The following is a 19769-nucleotide window of genomic DNA, read 5'->3' as shown; positions in this document are numbered from 1 at the left end:
AGGACCCAAATTAATAAAATTACAACTGAAAGAGGAGAGGTCACAACCAACACCAAAGAGATACAAACAATTAAAAGAACACTCTCACTACCTCAATATCATCAAAGCCATTTATGAAAAACCCACAGCAAATATCATTCTTAGTGCGGAAAAACTGAAATCTTTTCCCCTAAGGTCAGGAGCACAGCAGAGCTGACCATTGTCACCACTGCTATTCAATATAATACTGGAAGTCCTAGCCTCAGCAATCAGACAACAACAAAAAAAAATAAATAAAAGCCATCCATTTTGGCAAAGAAGAAGTCAAAATCTCAGTCTTTGAAGATGATGTGATACTTTATGTGGGAAACCTAAAAGACTCCACTCCAAATCTTTTAGAACTTGTACAGGAATTCAGTGAAGTGTCAGGATATAAAATCAATGCACATAAAAGACTTGCTTTTCTATATACCAACAGCAAAACAGAAGAAAGAGAAATTAAGGAGACAATCCCATTTATAATTGCACACAAAACCATAAGATATCTAGGGATAAACCTAACCAAAGAGGCAAAGGATCTGTACTCAGAAAACTATAAAGTACTCATGAAAGAAATTGAGGAAGACACACAAAGAAATAGAAAAATGTTCCATTCTCATGGATTGGAAGAACAAATATTGAGAAAATGTCTATGTTACCTAAAGTAATCTACACATTTAAAGGCATCCCTATAAAAATTCCCTATTTTTTCCCAAAAGGAAGAAATAATCCTAAAATTTATATGGAACAAGAAAAGACCCCCATATAGCCAAAGTAATGTTGAGAAAGAAAACCAAACTAGAGACATTACAATTCCAGACTTCAAGCTCTATTTCAAAGCTGACATCATCAAGACAGTATGGTCCTGGCACAAAAACATGTACATAGATCAATGGAACAGAATAGAGAGCCCAGAAATAGACCCTCAACTCTATGGTCAACTAATCTTTCACAAAGCAGGAAAGAATGTCCAACGGAAAAATGGCAGTCTCTCCAACAAATGGTGTTGGGAAAATTGGACAGCCACATGCAAAAGAATGAAACTGGACCATTTCCTTATACCACACACAAAAACAGACTCAGAATGGATGAAAGACCTCAATTTGAGACAGGAATCCATCAAAATCCTGAAGGAAAATACAGGCAGCAACCTCTTCAACCTCAGCCACAGCAATTTCTTCCTAGAAACATAGCCAAAGTCAAGGGAAGCAAGGGCAAAAATGAACTATTGGAACTTTATGACGATCAAAAGCTTTTGCACAACAAAGGAAACAGTCAACAAAACCAAGAGACAACTGACAGAATGGGAGAAGATATTTGAAAATGATATATCATATAAAGAACTAGTATCTAAACTCTATAAAGAACTTATCAAACTCAACACCCAAAGAACAAATAATCCAATCAAGAGATGGCAGAAGACATGAACAAACATTTCTGCAAAGAAGACATCCAAATCACCAATAGACACATGAAAAAGTGCTCAACATTACTCGGCATCACAGAAATACAAATCAAAACCAGAGTGAGAGAACACCTCACACCCATCAGAATGGCTAAAATTAACAAGTCAGGAAACGACTGATGTTGGTGAGGATGCAGAGAAAGGGGAACCCTCCTACACCATTGGTAGGAATGCAAGGTGGTGCAGCCAATCTGGAAAACAGTATGGAGGTTCCTCAAAAAGTTGAAAATAGAGTTACCTTATGACCCAGCAATTGAGCTATGGGTATCTACCCTATAAGTACAAAATAATGATCTGAAGGTGCATGTGCACCCAAATGTTTATAGCAATGATGTCTACAATAGCCAGCTATGGAAAGAACCTAGATTTCCATCAACAGATGAATGGATGAAGAAAATTTGGTATATGTGTGGTATACACACACACACACACACACACACACACACACACACACAAAATGGAATACTATGTAGCCATGAAATGAAATGAAATCTTGCCATTTGCAACAACGTGGATGGAACTAGAGGGTATTATGCTAAGCAAAATAAGTCAATCAGTAAAAGATAATTATCATTTGACCTCTCAATATGAGGAGTTTGAGAGGCAGGGTGGGGGTTTATGGGGGAGTAGGGAGGGAATAAATGAAACAAGATGGGATCAGGAGGGAGACAAACCCTGAGTCTCTTAATCTCAGGAAACAAACTGAGGGTTCCCAGGGGATGGGGAGAAGGGATAGGGTGGCTGGGTTATGGACCCTGGGGATGGTATGTGCTTTGGTGAGTGTTCTGAATTGTGTAAGACTGATACCCCTGAAGCAAATAATACATTAAATGTAAAAACAACAACAACAACAACAATAGTAATAATAACAGCAACAACAAATGGTAATCCTATTGTAAAAAAAAAGAAAGAGTATAAAAATTTTTAAATTTCTGTGGTTCATATGTGCATTCTAAGTAAATATGCACTTTTATACCTACTTGGTATCTTAGTATTATTTCTCTCAAAAGAATTCCCCAAGCCCCACCCCACAACAGTTTAAGACTCAGGCACCACAAAATGTATCTAGTAAGAGAGGATTATATGATTCTTATCCTTTCTTTTATTAATGTGGTGTATCACATGATTGATTTATAAATACTGAATCACATTTTTAGACCAGGAATAAATTCCTGTTGATATTGGTGAATGGTTCTTTTAATATACTATTGGATTTGATCTAGTATTTTGGTAAGAATTTTTGAATCCATGTTCATCATGGATATTGGCCTGCAGTTCTCTTTTTTAGTGGAGTCTTTGTCTATTTTTGATAACAGGATAATTCTTTATAAAAAGAGTGGAATTTTTCCTTTCATTTCCGATTTTTTGAAATAGTTTGAGAAGAATGAGTATGAAGTTTTCTTTAAATGTTTGGTAGAATTCCCCTGTGAAGCCATCTGGCCCTGGACTTTTGTTTGATGGGAGATTTTTGATTACTGATTCAATTTCTTTGCAAAAATACAAAAGTATTGTATTTTCTTCCTGTTTCAGTTTTGGTAGTTTATATTTTCCTAGGAATTTATCTATTTCTTCCAGATTGTCCAATTTGTTGGCATATTCTTTTCCATAATATACTCTTAAAATTGGTTGTATTTCTGTGGTATTGATTGTTATTTCTCCTCTTTCATCTGTGATTTTATTTATTTGGGTCTTTCTCTTTTCTTCTTGTTAAGTCTGACTACTGGGTTATTAATTTTATTATTTTTTCCAAAGAATCAGCTCCTGAGTTCATTGATCTGTTCTATGGTCTTTTAAGTTTCTGTATCATTAATTTCTGTTCTAATCTTTATTATTTCCCTTCTGCTGGCTTTAGGTTTCAGTGTTCTTCTTTTCCTTGTTCCTTTAGCTATAAGTTTAGGTTGTTTATTTGAGATTTTTCTTGCTTCTTGAAGTAGACTTGTATTGCTACATACTTCTCTCTTATGACCACTTTTGCTGCATCCAAAGGTTTTGGACTCGTGTTGTTTTTGTTTTTGTTTTTGTTTTCCAGTTGTTCCATGTATTTTTTTTTTAATTTCTTTAATTTCCGGCTTGACCCATTCATTCTTTAGTAGCATGTTGTTTAACTTCCATGTATTTGTGGTCTTTCTGAGGCTTTTCCTGCGGTTGACTTCAAGTTTCTTGGGATTGTGGTTAGAAAATATGCATGGTATGATCTCAATCTTTTTGTCCTTCTTGAGGCCTGATTTGTGGCCCAGTATGTTATCTACTCTGGAGAATGTCCCATATGCAATTGAAAAGAATGTGTATTCTGCTGTTTTAGGATGAAATGTTCTGATTATATGTTAATTCCATTTGGTCCACTGTGTTATTCAAAGTCATTGTTTCCTTGTTGATTTTCTGTTTAGATGACCCTTCCATTGATGTAAAGTGGAGTGTTTAAAGTCTCCTCCTGTCACTGTACCATCATCAATGAGCTTCTTTATATTTGTTATTAATTGATTTTTATATTTAGGTGCTCCTAAGTTGGGGACATAAACATTTATAATTATTAGATCTTGTTGTTCAATAGTCCCCTTTATTATATAGTGCCCTTCTTCATCTCTTGTTATAGTCTTCAGCTTAAAATCCAGTTTGTCAATAAATAAATAAATAAATAATGAAATAAAATTCAGTTTGTCTGATATAGGTATTGCTCCACTAGCTTTCTTTTCATGACCGATGTTTTCCCAGCCCCTCTCTTTCAATTTGAAGGTGTCTTTAGGTGGAAAATGAGTCTCTTGTAAGCAGCATATAGATGGGTCTTATTTTTTAACCCACTGATACCCCATGTCTTTAGATTGCAGCATTTAGTCCATTTACATGCAGAGTAATTATTGATAGATATGTATTTATGACTTTTTTTTGTTTTGGTTTTTTTGGTCATTGTTTCTGGAGATTTTTGTCTGTTCCTTTCTAGCCTTTGTCACTTTTGGTTTTTCCTTCCCCTAAAGACTCCCCTTTAACATTTCTTGTAGGGCTGGTTTAGTGGTCATGAACTCCTTTAGCTTTTGCTTATCTGGGAAACTATTTATTTCTCCTTCTATTCTGAATGATGGCCTTGTATTATAGGGTATTCTTGGATGCCAATTTTCCCTATTCAGCATATTGAATATATTATGCCAGTTCTTTATGACTTACCAAGTTTCTGTGGAGAAATCTGCAGCTAACCTTAAGGGTTTTTCCTTGTAGTTTAGGGACATTTTGTGTCTTCATGTCCTTGGGATTTTTTTCTTTATCAATATATTTTGCAAATTTAACTACAATATCTCTTGGTGTTGGCCTGCTCTTATTTGATAGCAATTTTCTGTGCCTACTGGATTTAGATGTCTGTTTTCTTTCCCAGATTAAGGAAGTTTTCAGCTATTATTTCTTCAAACATAACTTCTGCTCCTTTTTCTTGCTCTAGTTTTTTCTGGGATTCTTTTTTTTTTTTTTTTAATTTAATTTAATTTTTTCAGTGTTTCAAAATTCATTGTTTATGCACCACACTCAGTGCTCCATGCAATACATGTCCTCCTTAATACCCACTCCTAGGCTTACCCAACCCTCCCATCCCCCTTCCCTCCAAAACCCTCATTTTGTTTCTCAGAGTCCACCGTCTCTTATGGTTTGTCTCCCCCTCCAATTTCCTCCAACTCACTTCTTCTCTCCATCTCCCAGTGTCCTTCCTGTTATTCCTTATGCTCAAGTAAGTGAAACCACATAATAATTCACTCTCTCTGCTTGACTTATTTCACTCTGTTATTATGTTTAATGGAGCCACTGAGTTCTCTAAGTCTACTTTTGAGATCCATAATTCTTCTTTCTCTTTTTAAAATTCATTATTTTTTATAATTCTAGCTTTTATATCACTTATTCATTCTTTTAATTTTTCTATCCTTGTGGTCACTACCTCCAGTTGGTTTTCAATCTGTTATTGCATTTTTTTTTTGCTTCTGCCTGATTTTTTAAAAATTCTTTTATCTCTGGGTTAAGGGTCTCCCTAATGTCTTCCATACTTTTCTTAAGCCCAGTGAGTATCCTTATTGTTGTTGTTTTAAATTCTCCATCTGACATATTACTTATATATGCTTTGATTAAATCTCTGGCCATGACCTTTTCTTCTTTCTTTTGGGATGAATTCCTCCATCTTGGCATTTTGTCTAGGTCCCTTTCTCCTCTGTGTTAGAAAACCTGTTATGGTTCCTGCTTTTGAGAGTAATGGCTTTTTGAAGAAGAGGTCATATAATGTCTAAGACCTGGGGCTTCAAAGAGTGCCTCTGGTGTGTGCAGCATGTACTCTGCTGTTGTGTTTCAGTTGCTCTATCCCTCAGGCCAGTCATCTGCAGAAGTTCTCTTTGCCTGCAATGGGCACTGTTTGGACTTTGGCCAGAGTATGGTTAGTTTTAGTTAGGTGTGCTTGGTCTGCTTATTAAATGAGACCTGATGTGACTTCCACTAGAACTGAAGTCCTTGCAGAACTCTATGGTCAGCAGATGTGATGCATGTTTCTTCTGGAGAAGGGTCCCACTGCACTGGTCCTTAGTCAACTTGTCCAAGAAAAACAGCAGAGTACAGGGAGGCAGGACTTGATGTAAGCAGATTAGGCAGCCAGTTATTAGCACTGTGACATTTATGGAAGCTGGGTTATGCTGAGGGGTGGATGAAGGAAATTATTCCAGCCAGGTTCTTTGTCTCCATAGATGGGAGTTTGTATTTGCTGCTCTCATGGAATCACTCCCAAGAAGAGCATTCCCCTCATGAATCCTAGCATTTTTCAGATTGCTATATTCATGCTGTCTTCCTCCAGTTTGCTCCTGTCTGGAGCAGTGCAGTGTACTTTGGGTTCTATCCCAGCTAGGCCTGCTGATTTTTAAAACTCTAAACTTTAGGGGCCTGGTGTGGTGGTACAGGGAGTGCCTATGCTTGCATTCTGGGGGAGGCACTCATTGTGGTGGGGCAGATGCAGGTTTGACTGAGAAGTCAGTCATGCCAGAGCACAGGGGAATGGGATTTGGCATAAGGCAGGCTAAATAGCCAGTGTTTAGTTTAGCCACCCTCGGTAGGTGTCTGCTCCTGTGGTGGAAGGAAGGGGAGGGAACTGATGCTCACTGGAGAGGCACCTCTGTAAAGGCCACCTGTCACAGATGCAAGACCGAACAGTGTCTCCACATGCATTGTAGGCTATACTCAGATCACGCCATCTGCCCAGGGTTGGTAACATGAAGTCTTTCCAGGAGTAGGACAGTGCCATTAGGACATTATTCCAGTCAAGCCTGTGGACCTCTAAAAAGCCCCGCTGGCTGTAAAAACTACAAAAATCAGCCCCTCTCATTTTCCCAGCCAAAAGCTTTGGGAATGTGTTCTCTTTGAGCATATCCCTGTGTTCTCCACTTTCTTTCACATTCTTCCATGACCATGGCTCCCTCCCCTCTGCAGCACCTGCAATCCATTTATCCCCCAAACACATTGCCACACTTCTTTACCTTCCTCAATGTGACCTATTCTCTTCCTGTAGTCAGTTTGTTCTGTTAGTCCTCATGTGAGTTTCTTGGGTATTCAGAATGATTTGTTAGTTATCTAGCTGTTTTTGAGGGAAGAGGCAAGCCTAGGGTCCTTCTCCTATGCCACTATCTTAGCTCTATGGGTACCACAAAATGTATACCTTTTCCTAACCATTAGTTTCATAGAAGATGAGATATGAAGAAACATGGGAATGAGGTTATAAAGATGGCAAGGAAATATCTTATGAAAGAAAAGTAACAGTGGCTGTGTTTGAATGGCTAATGGTCAAATTCTGTGCTCTGCCTGTTACTAACCTATACAGAACACAAGCTGAGAATGACATTTATAGAAAAGCAATTATAACCAACTTGATATTAGGGAACACTAAGTTTGAACTTGTTTTTATTTCCCCAAAATCCATTCCCATTAGTAGACCTATATTACAAAAAGTGACCATTGGGACATCGGGATGGCTCAGTCTGTTAAGCGTTTACCTTCAGACTGGGTCATGATCCTAGGATCAAGTCCGACATTGGGCTCCTTGCAGGGAAACTGCTTCTCCTTCTGGCTGCCACTACCCCTGCTCATGCTGTCTCTCTCTGACAAACAAATGATGTATATTAAAAAAAAGTGACCATTGTAATTGTTATTTTAAAATTTTATCTATATGAAATTATAGAAACTTGTTTTCTTCCTTGTTACATAATTACCTAAACATATCATTATTTTTCCTTTCGACTTGTAAAAAAATAAAAATATATATATTTATTATCTGGCTCTTTACAGAAAAAGTGTGCTGACTTTTTTTTTAACATTTGTATTTTATTTTATTTTTTTATTTCTTTTCAGCATAATGGAATTCGTTGTTGTGGCACCACACCCAGGGCTCCATGCAATGCGTGCCCTCCATAATACCCACCACCTGGCTCCCCCAAACCCCCGCCCCTTCAAAACCCTCAGATTGTTTTTCAGAGTCCATAGTCTCTCCTGTTTCATCTCCCCCTCCAATTTTCCTCAACTCCCTTCTCCTCTCCATCTCCCCATGTCCTCCATGTTATTTGTTATGCTCCACAAATAAGTGAAACCATATGATACTTGACTCTCTCTGCTTGACTTATTTTGCTCAGCATAATCTCTTCTGGTCCCGTCCACGTTGCTACAAAAGTTGGGTATTCATCCTTTCTGATGGAGGCATAATACTCCATAGTGTATATGGACCACATCTTCTTTATCCATTCATCTGTTGAAGGGCATCTTGGTTCTTTCCACAGTTTAGCGAACATGGCCATTGCTGCTATAAACATTGAAAAATCCAGAATACACCAGCTATCTCTACACCTTAAAGAACTGGAGAATCAACAACAAATTAAACCAATTCCACACACAAGAAGGAAAATAATCAAGATTAGAGCAGAGATCAATGAGGTAGAAACTAGAGATACAGTAGAACATATCAATGAAACTAGAAGCTGGTTTTTTTTTTTTTGAAAGAATCAATAAGATTGATAAACCATTGGCCACACTAATCCAAAAGAAAAGAGAGAAAGCTCAAATTAATAAAATTATGAATGAAAAGGGAGAGCTCACAACTAACACCAAGGAAGTAGAAATGACCATCAGAAGTTATTATCAACAGTTATATGCCAATAAGTTAAGCAACCTAGATGAAATGGATGCATTCCTGGAAAACTATAAACTCCCAAAATTGAACCAGGAAGAAATTGACAATCTGAATAGACCGATATCTAGTAACGAGATTGAAGCAGTGATCAAAAACCTCGCAAAAAACAAGAGCCCAGGACCTGATGGATTCCCTGAGGAATTCTACCAAACATTCAATGAAGAAATAGCACCTATTCTCCTGAAGCTGTTTCAAAAAATTGAAGCAGAAGGAAAACTTCCAGACTCTCTTTATGAAGCCAGCATTACCCTGATCCCCAAACCAGGCAAAGAACCTACCAAAAAGGAGAATTTCAGACCAATATCACTGATGAATATGGATGCTAAGATTCTCAACAAGATACTAGCAAACAGGATCCAACAGCACATTAAAAAGATTATCCCCCATGACCAGGTGGGATTCATCCCTGGGCTACAAGGATGGTTCAACATTCACAAATCAATCAATGTGATAGAACAAATAAAGAAGAGAAGAGAGAAGAACCACATGATCCTCTCAACTGATGCAGAAAAAGCATTTGACAAAATCCAGCATCCGTCCCTGATTAAAATGCTTCAAAGCATAGGGATAGAGGGAACATTCCTCAACTTCATAAAATCTATCTATGAAAGACCCACAGCAAATATCATCCTCAATGGGAAAAAGCCCACAGCCTTCCCATTGAGATCAGGAACACGACAAGGATGCCCACTCTCACCACTCTTATTCAACATAGTATTAGAAGTCCTAGCAATAGCAATCAGACCACAAAGATAAATAAAAGGTATCCGAATTGGCAACAAAAAAGTCAAACTCTCTCTCTTCGCAGATGACTTGATTCTTTATATGGAAAACCCAAAAGACTCCACCCCCAAACTACTAGAATTCATACAGCAATTCAGTAACGTGGCAGGATACAAAGTCAATGTACAGAAATCAGTGGCTTTCTTATACACTAACAATGAAAATCCAGACAGGGAAATTAGAGAATCGATTCCATTTACTATAGCACCAAGAACCATAAGATACCTGGGAATAAACCTAACCAAAGAGGTAAAGGATCTGTACTCAAGGAACTACAGAACACTCATGAAAAATATTGAAGAAGACACAAAAAGATGGAAGACCATTCAATGCTCTTGGATCAGAAGAATAAACATTGTTAAAATGCCTAGGGCAATCTATACTTTTAATGCCATTCTAATCAAAATTCCACTGGTATTTTTCAAAGAGCTGGAGCAAATAATGCTAAAATTCGTATGGAATCAGAAGAGACCTCGAATCGCTAAGGAAATATTGAAAAACAAAAATAAAACTGGTGGCATCACGTTGCCTGATTTCAAGCTTTACTACAAAGCTGTGATCACCAATACAGCATGGTACTGTATTAAAAAGAGACACATAGACCAGTGGAACAGAGTAGAGAGCCCAGATATGGACCTTCACTCTATGGGCAAATAATCTTCGACAAAGCAGGAAAAATATACAGAGGAAAAAAGACAGTCTCTTCAATAAATGGTGCTGGTAAAATGGGACAGCTGTATGTAGAAGAATGAAACTTGACCATTCTCTTACACCGTACACAAAGATAAACTCAAAATGGATAAAAGACCTTAACGTGAGACAGGAATCCATCAGAATCCTAGAGGAGAACAAAGGCAGTAACCTCTTTGACTTCAGCCATAGCAACCTCTTTCAAGATATGTTTCCAAAGGCAAAGGAAACAAAAGAAAAAATGAACTTTTGGGACTTCATCAAGATCAAAAGCTTCTGCACAACAAAGGAAACAGTGAACAAAACAAAGAGGCAACCCATGGAATGGGAGAAGATATTTGCAAATGACAGTACACACAAAAGGTTGATATCCAGGATCTATAAAGAAGTTCTCAAACTTGACCCAAAATAATTGATAATCATATCAAAAAATGGGCAGAAGATATGAACAGACACTTTTCCAATGAAGACATACAAATGACTATCAGACCCATGAAAAGATGTTAATCATCACTAGCCATCAGGGAGATTCAAATTAAAACCACATTGAGATATCACCTTACACCAGTTAGAATGGCCAAAATTAGCAAGACTGGAAACAACATGTGTTGGAAAGGATGTGGAGAAAGGGGAACCCTCTTACACTGTTGGTGGGAATGCAAGTTGGTGCAGCCACTTTGGAGAACAGTGTGGAGATTCCTTAAGAAATTAAAAATAGAGCTTCCCTATAACCCTGCCATTGCACTACTGGGTATTTACCCCAAAGATACAGATGTAGATAAAGATGGGCCATTTGTACCCCAATGTTTGTAGCAGTGTGCTGACTTCTGCTATACGTGATGGTGAGTCACTTGAATTGTTACTATTTATTTATTTATTTATTTATTTATTTAAAAGATATTATTTATTTATTTGACAGAGACAGAGAGCACACACAAGCAAGGGGAGCAGCAGGCAGAGGGATATGGAGAAGTAGACTTGATCCCATGACTTGAGCCAAAGGCAGACGCTTAACTAACTGAGCCACACAGGTGTCCCTTGAGTTCTTTTTAAACAAGGATATAGTGTTATTAGCTCTGAATTTGGCATTGACCTAGATAAATAAATAAATAAATAAATAAGGGGTTTCTAAACAAAAAAGGAAGTAAAAAAAGGGAAATTTAAATACAAGGATGTTATAATTGTATTAACAAATATTAAAGAAATATATGGTGGGAAATCTCCTGGCACATAGTAAGATGTTAAATAAACAATTGCCCCTTATAGTTCAAATTAAATACAAGTTTAAGAGAAAGGTGCCAAAGATACATAAAAAACTACATAATTCATCTTCTAGAATATTTAAGGAAAAGATTTAAATCATATCCAAGATATTTCCTTTTACTAAACTGCAGGGTAAGACATGAATTTTGGATGCTTGACATGTGTCCAGTCTACCTCTTGAGAAACTTTGGATGAAGGTCATTTCCAAACATTATTTCTGGTAATTTTTTTGATCCAGTGCCTTAGGTAAAAATCCTTAGGTTTGAATAAGATGTTGTTCTCAAGCAAAGCAAGAGAGTAGAGAGAGAGATGGAGATAAGTGAGCTTGAGACTTATAAACCAAAACAGAAAATCTTCATGGAGTTGATACTGACTTGGTGCTAGTACCAAGAGGAGTACCCAATGCTGAAAACACTTTCTCTTACCTCCCAAGTAAAACAGCATACTAATGGATTTGAAGAGAGTGACTTGAGGAGAAGGCTGCCTTTTCTTTATTTATTCTTGACCTACATGACACTTTTAATTTCAAACAACTACGTATGTCCCATTGTCTTTATTTATACAATGCATTAATTAACTGTCATTTTCATACAAGACACTTTTTCCAGCTCTGGAGACCCTCTTTTGGCTCTTAGGTTATGCACAAATAAATGAGAGAGTCATACATTTAACATACAAACAACTTGGAGATCAGAGCAATTCAATTATATGCATAAGCACAGAAATGAGTGCACACAAGACAGTTATTTGCCTGAACCATGGGTAGAAGGGAAAGATTTTCCATGGTGTGTGAGTTCTAGCTGAGTCCAGAAGAAAAAGTTGGAGTTATACAGATGAAGTGAGAGAAACACATTCCAGGTTAGGGAGAATGTATCGTACAGCGAGCTAAGCTCATTATAGCTGGTGTATAGTTTGTAAATAGATTGTACAGATGGGATGTAATAAAGATGAGGATGGGCAGGTGTACAAAAAGAGTAGGCCACTTCTACAAAAAGAAAAAAAAAGGATCACTAATAAGCTAAAAATTGTTATAGCTTAATTAAAGAGTGAGATACATTCTGTTCTACCTCCTTTTCTGTGATATTTTCCTTAATATGAAAAAAATGCTAGAAATTTGCCACAATATGTATGCATGTATTTATATGTTGTGACAGATACATATTTTCCCAAAACTATTATATATTTCATAAGTAGAAGACGTACATACTATCAATTTTAAACAAAAATATGTTTAAAATTTGTTTTAAAACATCATTTTTAAACAAATATTTTTAAATAGTGTTTCCTATTTAAAAGCAGAATCAAGCTAAACCTGTTGTTAAGAAGAAAGTATATAGTTCAACTCTTGAAGTTGCATTAATATTTCCAAGCCCCAATAGTTTCCTTTTGTTAACTGGAAGTCAGTAATTAAGTAGATATACAAATAAACTTAAAATGAATGTTTTAGGTGACTTTGAGTATATATAAGGTAATAACTTCAACTAACAAACCTTGTGTTTAATAAACGAATCCTGGGTTTTATTATCACTTGGCAGTGTCTCTCATGAAGATAAATGTGATAAATTTCATAATAATGGACAGCAGACCTGCTAAATGAAACTTGGAGAACAGAATGTCTCCCTAAACTGGGGCTGCAGTGAAACTGGGTGGTCTTTAGAGATGGATAATTTTAATCAGAGAATTTGGAAAGGAACATTCTAAGCTTGTGAAACATATAAAGTGTTGTGATGCAGAAGCGTCTAAAACTGGAAAATTTAAGTTATAAAGAGCCAGAAATCCACACAAAGGATTATCTTTTTTATTTTAATGTGGTGACAAGCCATTAAACATATTAAAACAGAGGAACTGCATAATGCTATGTGTATTTGACAAAGGTCACTCTGGTGACAATGGGAGCATACATTCAGGAAAGAAGAAGCTGAAGTTGGAGAGGTCAGTTCTGAGTCTGTTTTTGTAGCCCATGGTGATAAAGGCAGTATAAATCACAAGGCAGTGACAGTGGAAAAAGAAAAAGAGATAACCAGTATCCCAACAGGGCTTCTCATCTTAAATTTTTACTTACTTAAACTCAAGCTAGATACTAGATTGATCTTGCCAAGCAGAACTGAATTTTGTCATAACCATGTACAAAAGCATTAAATTATGTTCAATGATCAAGTCAAATCTTTGCCTTCATAAAAAGACTTGCATCCAATCTTTTATTTTTGTTTTTTTATTTCTTTCTTCTGCAATCAGAAGTCTAATCAAACCAGTCCTCTTTCTGTACCTTAAGCCTGTGTTCACTTAAACTTCAGAAAAGTATTTGTTTTCATTTCCCTCATATTTATAAAGAAAATAATAGATTTACCTATATGACTATTATGAATATTAGGTAACAAAATTCTGTTTGAGAGACGATTAAATAAATTTGGCAATTTATATTATTATTCTTATTGCATGTGTTTATAACTTTCCTCATGCTCGATTTTATAGGTAAAATTCTATTTATTTACCTCTACCTATCAAAATTTGATCTTTTCTTCAAAGGGAGGTCAATACTTAGCTGTACCTTCTCTCTAATTTCCTGGTGAGCCTCTTGCTTTGTAGTACACTAGTTCCTGAATTTCTCATCACATTCTTCTTTGTATTTAATTATGTTTTTATTTGCCCTCATCCATTTGGCTGTTTTCTTGAAATACGAAGTACGTTTTGCTTATAATGAAAGGTAGCATGTTGCAGGTCACAAATAGAGTCAGTCAATTTTAAAGGCCATGTGAGAGATTAAAATGCCATTCAACAATATCATGAGGGTGCTAATCTAATGTGATCCTGAAGAGGTTATTTGTAAAATCTTGAAGTAGGCTTCACTAAAGCCTAAATGGTTGTATTCTATTTTCCAGGTGACTGCAGCAGGATTAATAAATGCTGATTTTGAACTAATTTGAGTGTCTTACATAGAAAGGCCATGTACAACTTAGGATGTCAGGAATGGGTAAAAAATATCACTGATTATCAATTTTGATTGAGTTTATTTTCTGGCAAGTTGTGCATAAAAACCCATTTTTTAAGCCTTGAAAAAGAGCATGTTGCCCTATTGAAGGAGGACTATGAGCCTATAGTTTGAGCCTATAGTTAAGGTTAGTGAGATGAGATTGTATAACTGCAACACCCATTGCAACATAAGGTAAAAAAAAATACAAATTGGGATATGGTATGGCTGATGGTGAAAACCTTAAGTGTATACAGGGATATTAATAGTTGTACATTTTGAAGTCATGTGTTACTCTGGTTGACTCATGAAAGGAGGTCTTTTTCTGGAGAATTAGATAGAATGCCTGAGGCAAACCATTTCATGGATAAAAATTAAAGCTATTTCATGGATAAAAACTAAAACCATTTCATTGACAATAATTAAAGGTACTGATTATTCCAAACCTATATTGGGGCAAGGTAGTCTCTCTGAAATAGAATCTGCACAGGGTTTCTATTAATTTCCTATGGCTGTTGTCACAAAGTAGAAATAATTGGGTGGTATAAAACAACAGAAATTATATTATCTCACAGTTCTAGAAGCCAGAAGTTCAATATCAAGGTATAGGCAGGGCTACACTCCCTCCAAAGCCAATAGGGAAGGCTCCTCCTAGGTTCCTCTAGCTTCTGGTTGCACCAGGTTTTCTTTGGCTTAGAGATGCATTACTCCAATTTTTGCCTCCATATTTACACAGCATTCTCCCAGCGTACTTGCCTTCACATCATCTTTCTTCTTAATATATCAGTCACATTGGGTTAAGGGTCCACCCTACTCCAGTATGACCTCGTCTTAACCAATTATATCTGCAGTGTCCCTATTTATAAATAAGGTGACATTTTGAGGTTTTAAGACATAAAACATCATAGCTTTTGGAGGTCACGATTCAAACCATAATAGGGTCCATTCACATGATTCAATCCACAAAGTAGCACCCACTTTTTTTCTAAATTTCTTTTCTGCATAACAGAATTCATTGTTTTTGCACCACACCAAGTGCTCCATGAAATCCGTGCCCTCCTTAATACCCTCCACCTGCCCCCCCAACCTCCCACCCCCCACCCCTTCAAAACCCTCAGATTGTTTTTCAGATTCCATGGTCTCTCAGGGTTCACCTCCCGTTCCAATTTCCCTCAACTCCCTTCTCCTCTCCATCTTCCCTTGTTCTCCACAAATAAGTGAAACCATATGACACTTGACTCTCTCTGCTTGACTTATTTTACTCAGCATAATCTCTTCCAGTCCCGTCCATGTTGCTACGGAAGTTGGGTATTCATCCTTTCTGATGGAGGCATAATACTCCATAGTGTATATGGACCACATCTTCCTTATCCATTCGTCTGTTGAAGGGCATCTTGGTTCTTTCCACAGTTTGGCAACTGTGGCTGTTGTTGCTATAAACATTGGGATACAGATGGCCCTTCTTTTCACTACATCTGTATCTTTGGGGTAAATACCCAGTAGAGTAGCATCCCTTTTTATTAAAAATTCTGATTTCTTTCCTCAGATCTTATTCCTTAATCATCCCAGAAGAGTCTTTTCTCTACTCAAGACTTTTTCATGATGGGAGCCAACAGGTATTACATGATCTGGGTTTGTTTTGGGGAAAGTGAATCCCTCTGCCTCATGTGGAGTTTGACCTAATAGCATAATGGTTTTCTTCAATCAGAATTTTGAACTCCCATGGAAGGAAATAAAAGATTAGGAATTTTTTTTAATTGACTAAGTGTTGAAAATGGGTAAATCAATGTAATGAAATGCATTACCAGTTGAGCATCATTTCAAACTGCTAAAATTCCAGATCATCATTTATAACATTTAAATTAGTACATATGAACCTAAAGCCACATTTTTGGGCTAAAAAAATGTGGCAAGGGAAATTTCCAGCTCTTTAAAGCCTACCTTAAAGCAATTGTATCATAGTAAATTTGCTAAGTGAATTACTGATTGTTAAATTTTGCTTAGGAATTGAATATTTGTTTTTAAAACCTGAGAAGAGATGATTATTATAATTAACTTTTGTTTAATAACACTGTTAGTGAGGATACTTTCCTGTCTGATCAATACCATTTCATGACTTCCTTATTGATAGATACATGCTAGAAGACTTGAGTCTACTGGAGAAGTAATGATTATGATCATGTGGACTGTGCTTCTACAGTGTAAATACTGGACCTTCTATTCTTAGTAAATAATTAAAGATGTATTTGTTGCAGCCAACATGTATAATATTTTGTTTTGACTTGGCCACCAATACACTCCATTTTACACCTTGTTAACTAGGCTGAATTCATCTGAATCCATCAGGTTCTCCTTCAGAAAACTCCAACAGGAAAAGAAGTTGCTGACTTTATAGAAATATAACAGAGTGACTGAGAAGCAAGAAGGAAGCTACTGTTGTGAAAGGATTTTGAATCTAGTCTTCAGGGAAACTGACATAATTACAAAACAATAGTATAAATAACTTAATTTTTGATTTATTATGTTTAAGAAAAACATATTAGTTTGAAAGTACAGATTTCTATTCATTTATTATTCTCCTTGTCTCCTTACTATGTAAAAGTTATCTGATACATGGTAGGCACTCAAACAAATTTTTTTCTTAATGAATTTAATGCCAATCAAAAGAATTATTTTAACTCTGGCAATAACTAGAAATTTGTAAATTTTTTTTCCTAAGGTTATCAAGTAAGACTAGTTAATGAGGTTTATTAACTGCTTACTTTCATTAAAATATTGCATTACATGAAGAAGAGATTACAAACAAAGTAAAAGAGTGGGAAATTTCTGCCTCTTACTGAATAAAATAACCCCCATAGAACACTTTTTGATAATGATTAACAGCTGATAGATAGTAAGTACAAATTCACAAAAAATTTTATCAAAATGTGTAATATAAAAAGTTTGTAAAAACCCTAGTGGGAAATCAATAAGATGTGAGTATATTGAATTTAATTTAGAGTAAAACATTAAACTTGGGTATTGAAAATAAATAAACATTTTACTTCTGAAGAAAAAACAAAAAGACAAAGGGCTTTCTTAAAAACAGCTAAGAAAAAAAACAAATGATTTCAGAAGTTAATATTCAGTTTTAGAAAGAATAAAACAAACATGATTTAAAATTTTTTAAATAAATAAAAACATTATTTTTAATAAAACCTATAATGGCACATGCAATCTTCTATATTTAAGGTCACTATTAAATGTAACTTACAGAATATTTAATATAACTAGAGTCAGTTTTCAATGGGAAATGCATTTGTGTCTGTTATTAAACCTCAAAGAGAGTATCCTTTAGTAATCTAATTTCACTTATAAGTATGTAATTACCTAATTTTAATGTACTTTCGAAATATTATCTAAAATTTAACTAGAAGAAAAATAGGAAATATGAAATTAGAAAGGAAAAAAAAGAAATATAATATTATAGCTTTGTGACTTTAATCCAATATATCTTTGATGTTCTAGATAGAAAACTTTGCCATCACTTGCATGATGCTTGAGATACGAGGAACAAACAATCTGCTGACTGATAGAAACATCTTTGAGACCATTTAAAACCATAAAAATAGGGGCGCCTGGGTGGCTCAGTGGTTTAAGCCTCTGCCTTCAGCTCAGGTCATGATCTCAGGGTCCTGGGATCGAGCCCCACATCGGGCTCTCTGCTCAGCGGGGAGCCTGTTTCCCCCTCTCTCTCTGCCTGCCTCTCTGCCTACTTGTGATCCCTCTCTGTCTATCAAATAAATAAATAAAAAAATCTATTAAAAAAAAAAAAACCATAAAAATAGGGGTGCCTGGGTGGCTCAGTGAGTTAATGCCTCTGCCTTCAGCTCAGGTCATGATCTCAGGGTCCTGGGATTGAGCCCTAGGCCTGCATCGTTCTCTGCTCAGTGGGGAGCCTGTTTCCTCCTCTCTCTTTGTCTGCCTCTCTGCCTACTTGGATCTCTGTCTGTCAAATAAATAAATAAAATCTTTAAAAAAAAACACACAAAAATAAATTATTATAAGACTTACACCATGAGTCCATGTGTTCTGGCCCCAACCCTACTTTTGCATCATTTAGAATAATGAGTTAGTTTTCATTAAAAACTGTTGAATACTGGAGTGAATCCAGCAAGGTGTTCATTTGTCTCCACAATTCAATTACTAATTATTAATTTTAAAATGCCAAAAGATTTTAGATGTTATAAAGTGGACAAAAGATATAAAATTAAAGAAATAAAAGATGATGATTAAATAATCACTCCCATTTAGACACAATCTGACATGGCTATGCTAAAACAGGGAGTTCTATTATGCACTATAAGAGGAGGGCACCAAAGGTCCGCAAACTTGAAATATATTGCTATGAATTTACCAGAAAATGCCATGTATACTCACTTCTTGATTAAAACAATATAACTTGGTTGATAAGAAATCAATGAAATCAAAGGAAGACATGCCAGGCCTGGAAAATATTCCCATTCTCATTGTCTTATATAACATATTCGCTAACTTCCAGAACTGGTCTATAAAATCTAAAGGCACATAAACTGCTAATTTCTTTGTTTAAGGATTTTTTAAAAAAATTATGCACTTGACAGAGAGAGAGAGAGAGCCAGAGAGCACAAGTAGGGGGAACAACAGAGGGAGAAGGAGAACCAGGCTCCCCACTTGTGAGGGAGCTCAATGCATGGCTCAATTCCAGGACCCTGGGATCATGCGCTGAGCTGAAGGCAGATGCTTAAAGGACTGAGCCATCCGGGTGCTCCTGCTAAGTTAAATCTTAATGGAAGCAGGTGGAATCATTTCAATTTAAACAAACAAAAACTAGCACAAGATCTTTCCAAATACCTACATCATCAAAGACATTTTAACATTAACAAAAAGTAAGATTTATTGTTTATATTACAGAAAAAATATAAACAGCTCTGCAGATTGCTAATAATGTATTCATATATTTCTCATATGTAAGGCAAATCACTTTTCAGCTCACATATACAATGATACTTCATTATTTATATGTGATTTTAGTTAACAATATGTTATCTACTTAATGTGTATAGAATACTGTTAAATTGAATATATGAAAAACAAAATATAGACCTTGCCCTAGGGATCCTCAAATAATAATAAAGCAATAACATAAATATATAAGTATACATATAATATAAAATTATAAAGTTCAATAATTTTGACCTAATGAGCATTTTATATTTAGATTTTTGCAATATTTGTTGATTAGCCATATCTTTATTTTGGCAATCAAAGAAGAGTAGCATTGTTGTTCCTGGTGGATAAGCTAAAAAAGAGGGAAGATACCATGGTCATTTTTACATACCTGTCTATTTTTATATTTACAGAGGACAAGCTTGAGT

The sequence above is a fragment of the Neovison vison genome, chromosome 12 (assembly GCF_020171115.1).
Source record: "Neovison vison isolate M4711 chromosome 12, ASM_NN_V1, whole genome shotgun sequence".
In the NCBI taxonomy this organism is placed as follows: domain Eukaryota; kingdom Metazoa; phylum Chordata; class Mammalia; order Carnivora; family Mustelidae; genus Neogale; species Neogale vison.
This window is presented reverse-complemented; position numbering follows the sequence as displayed.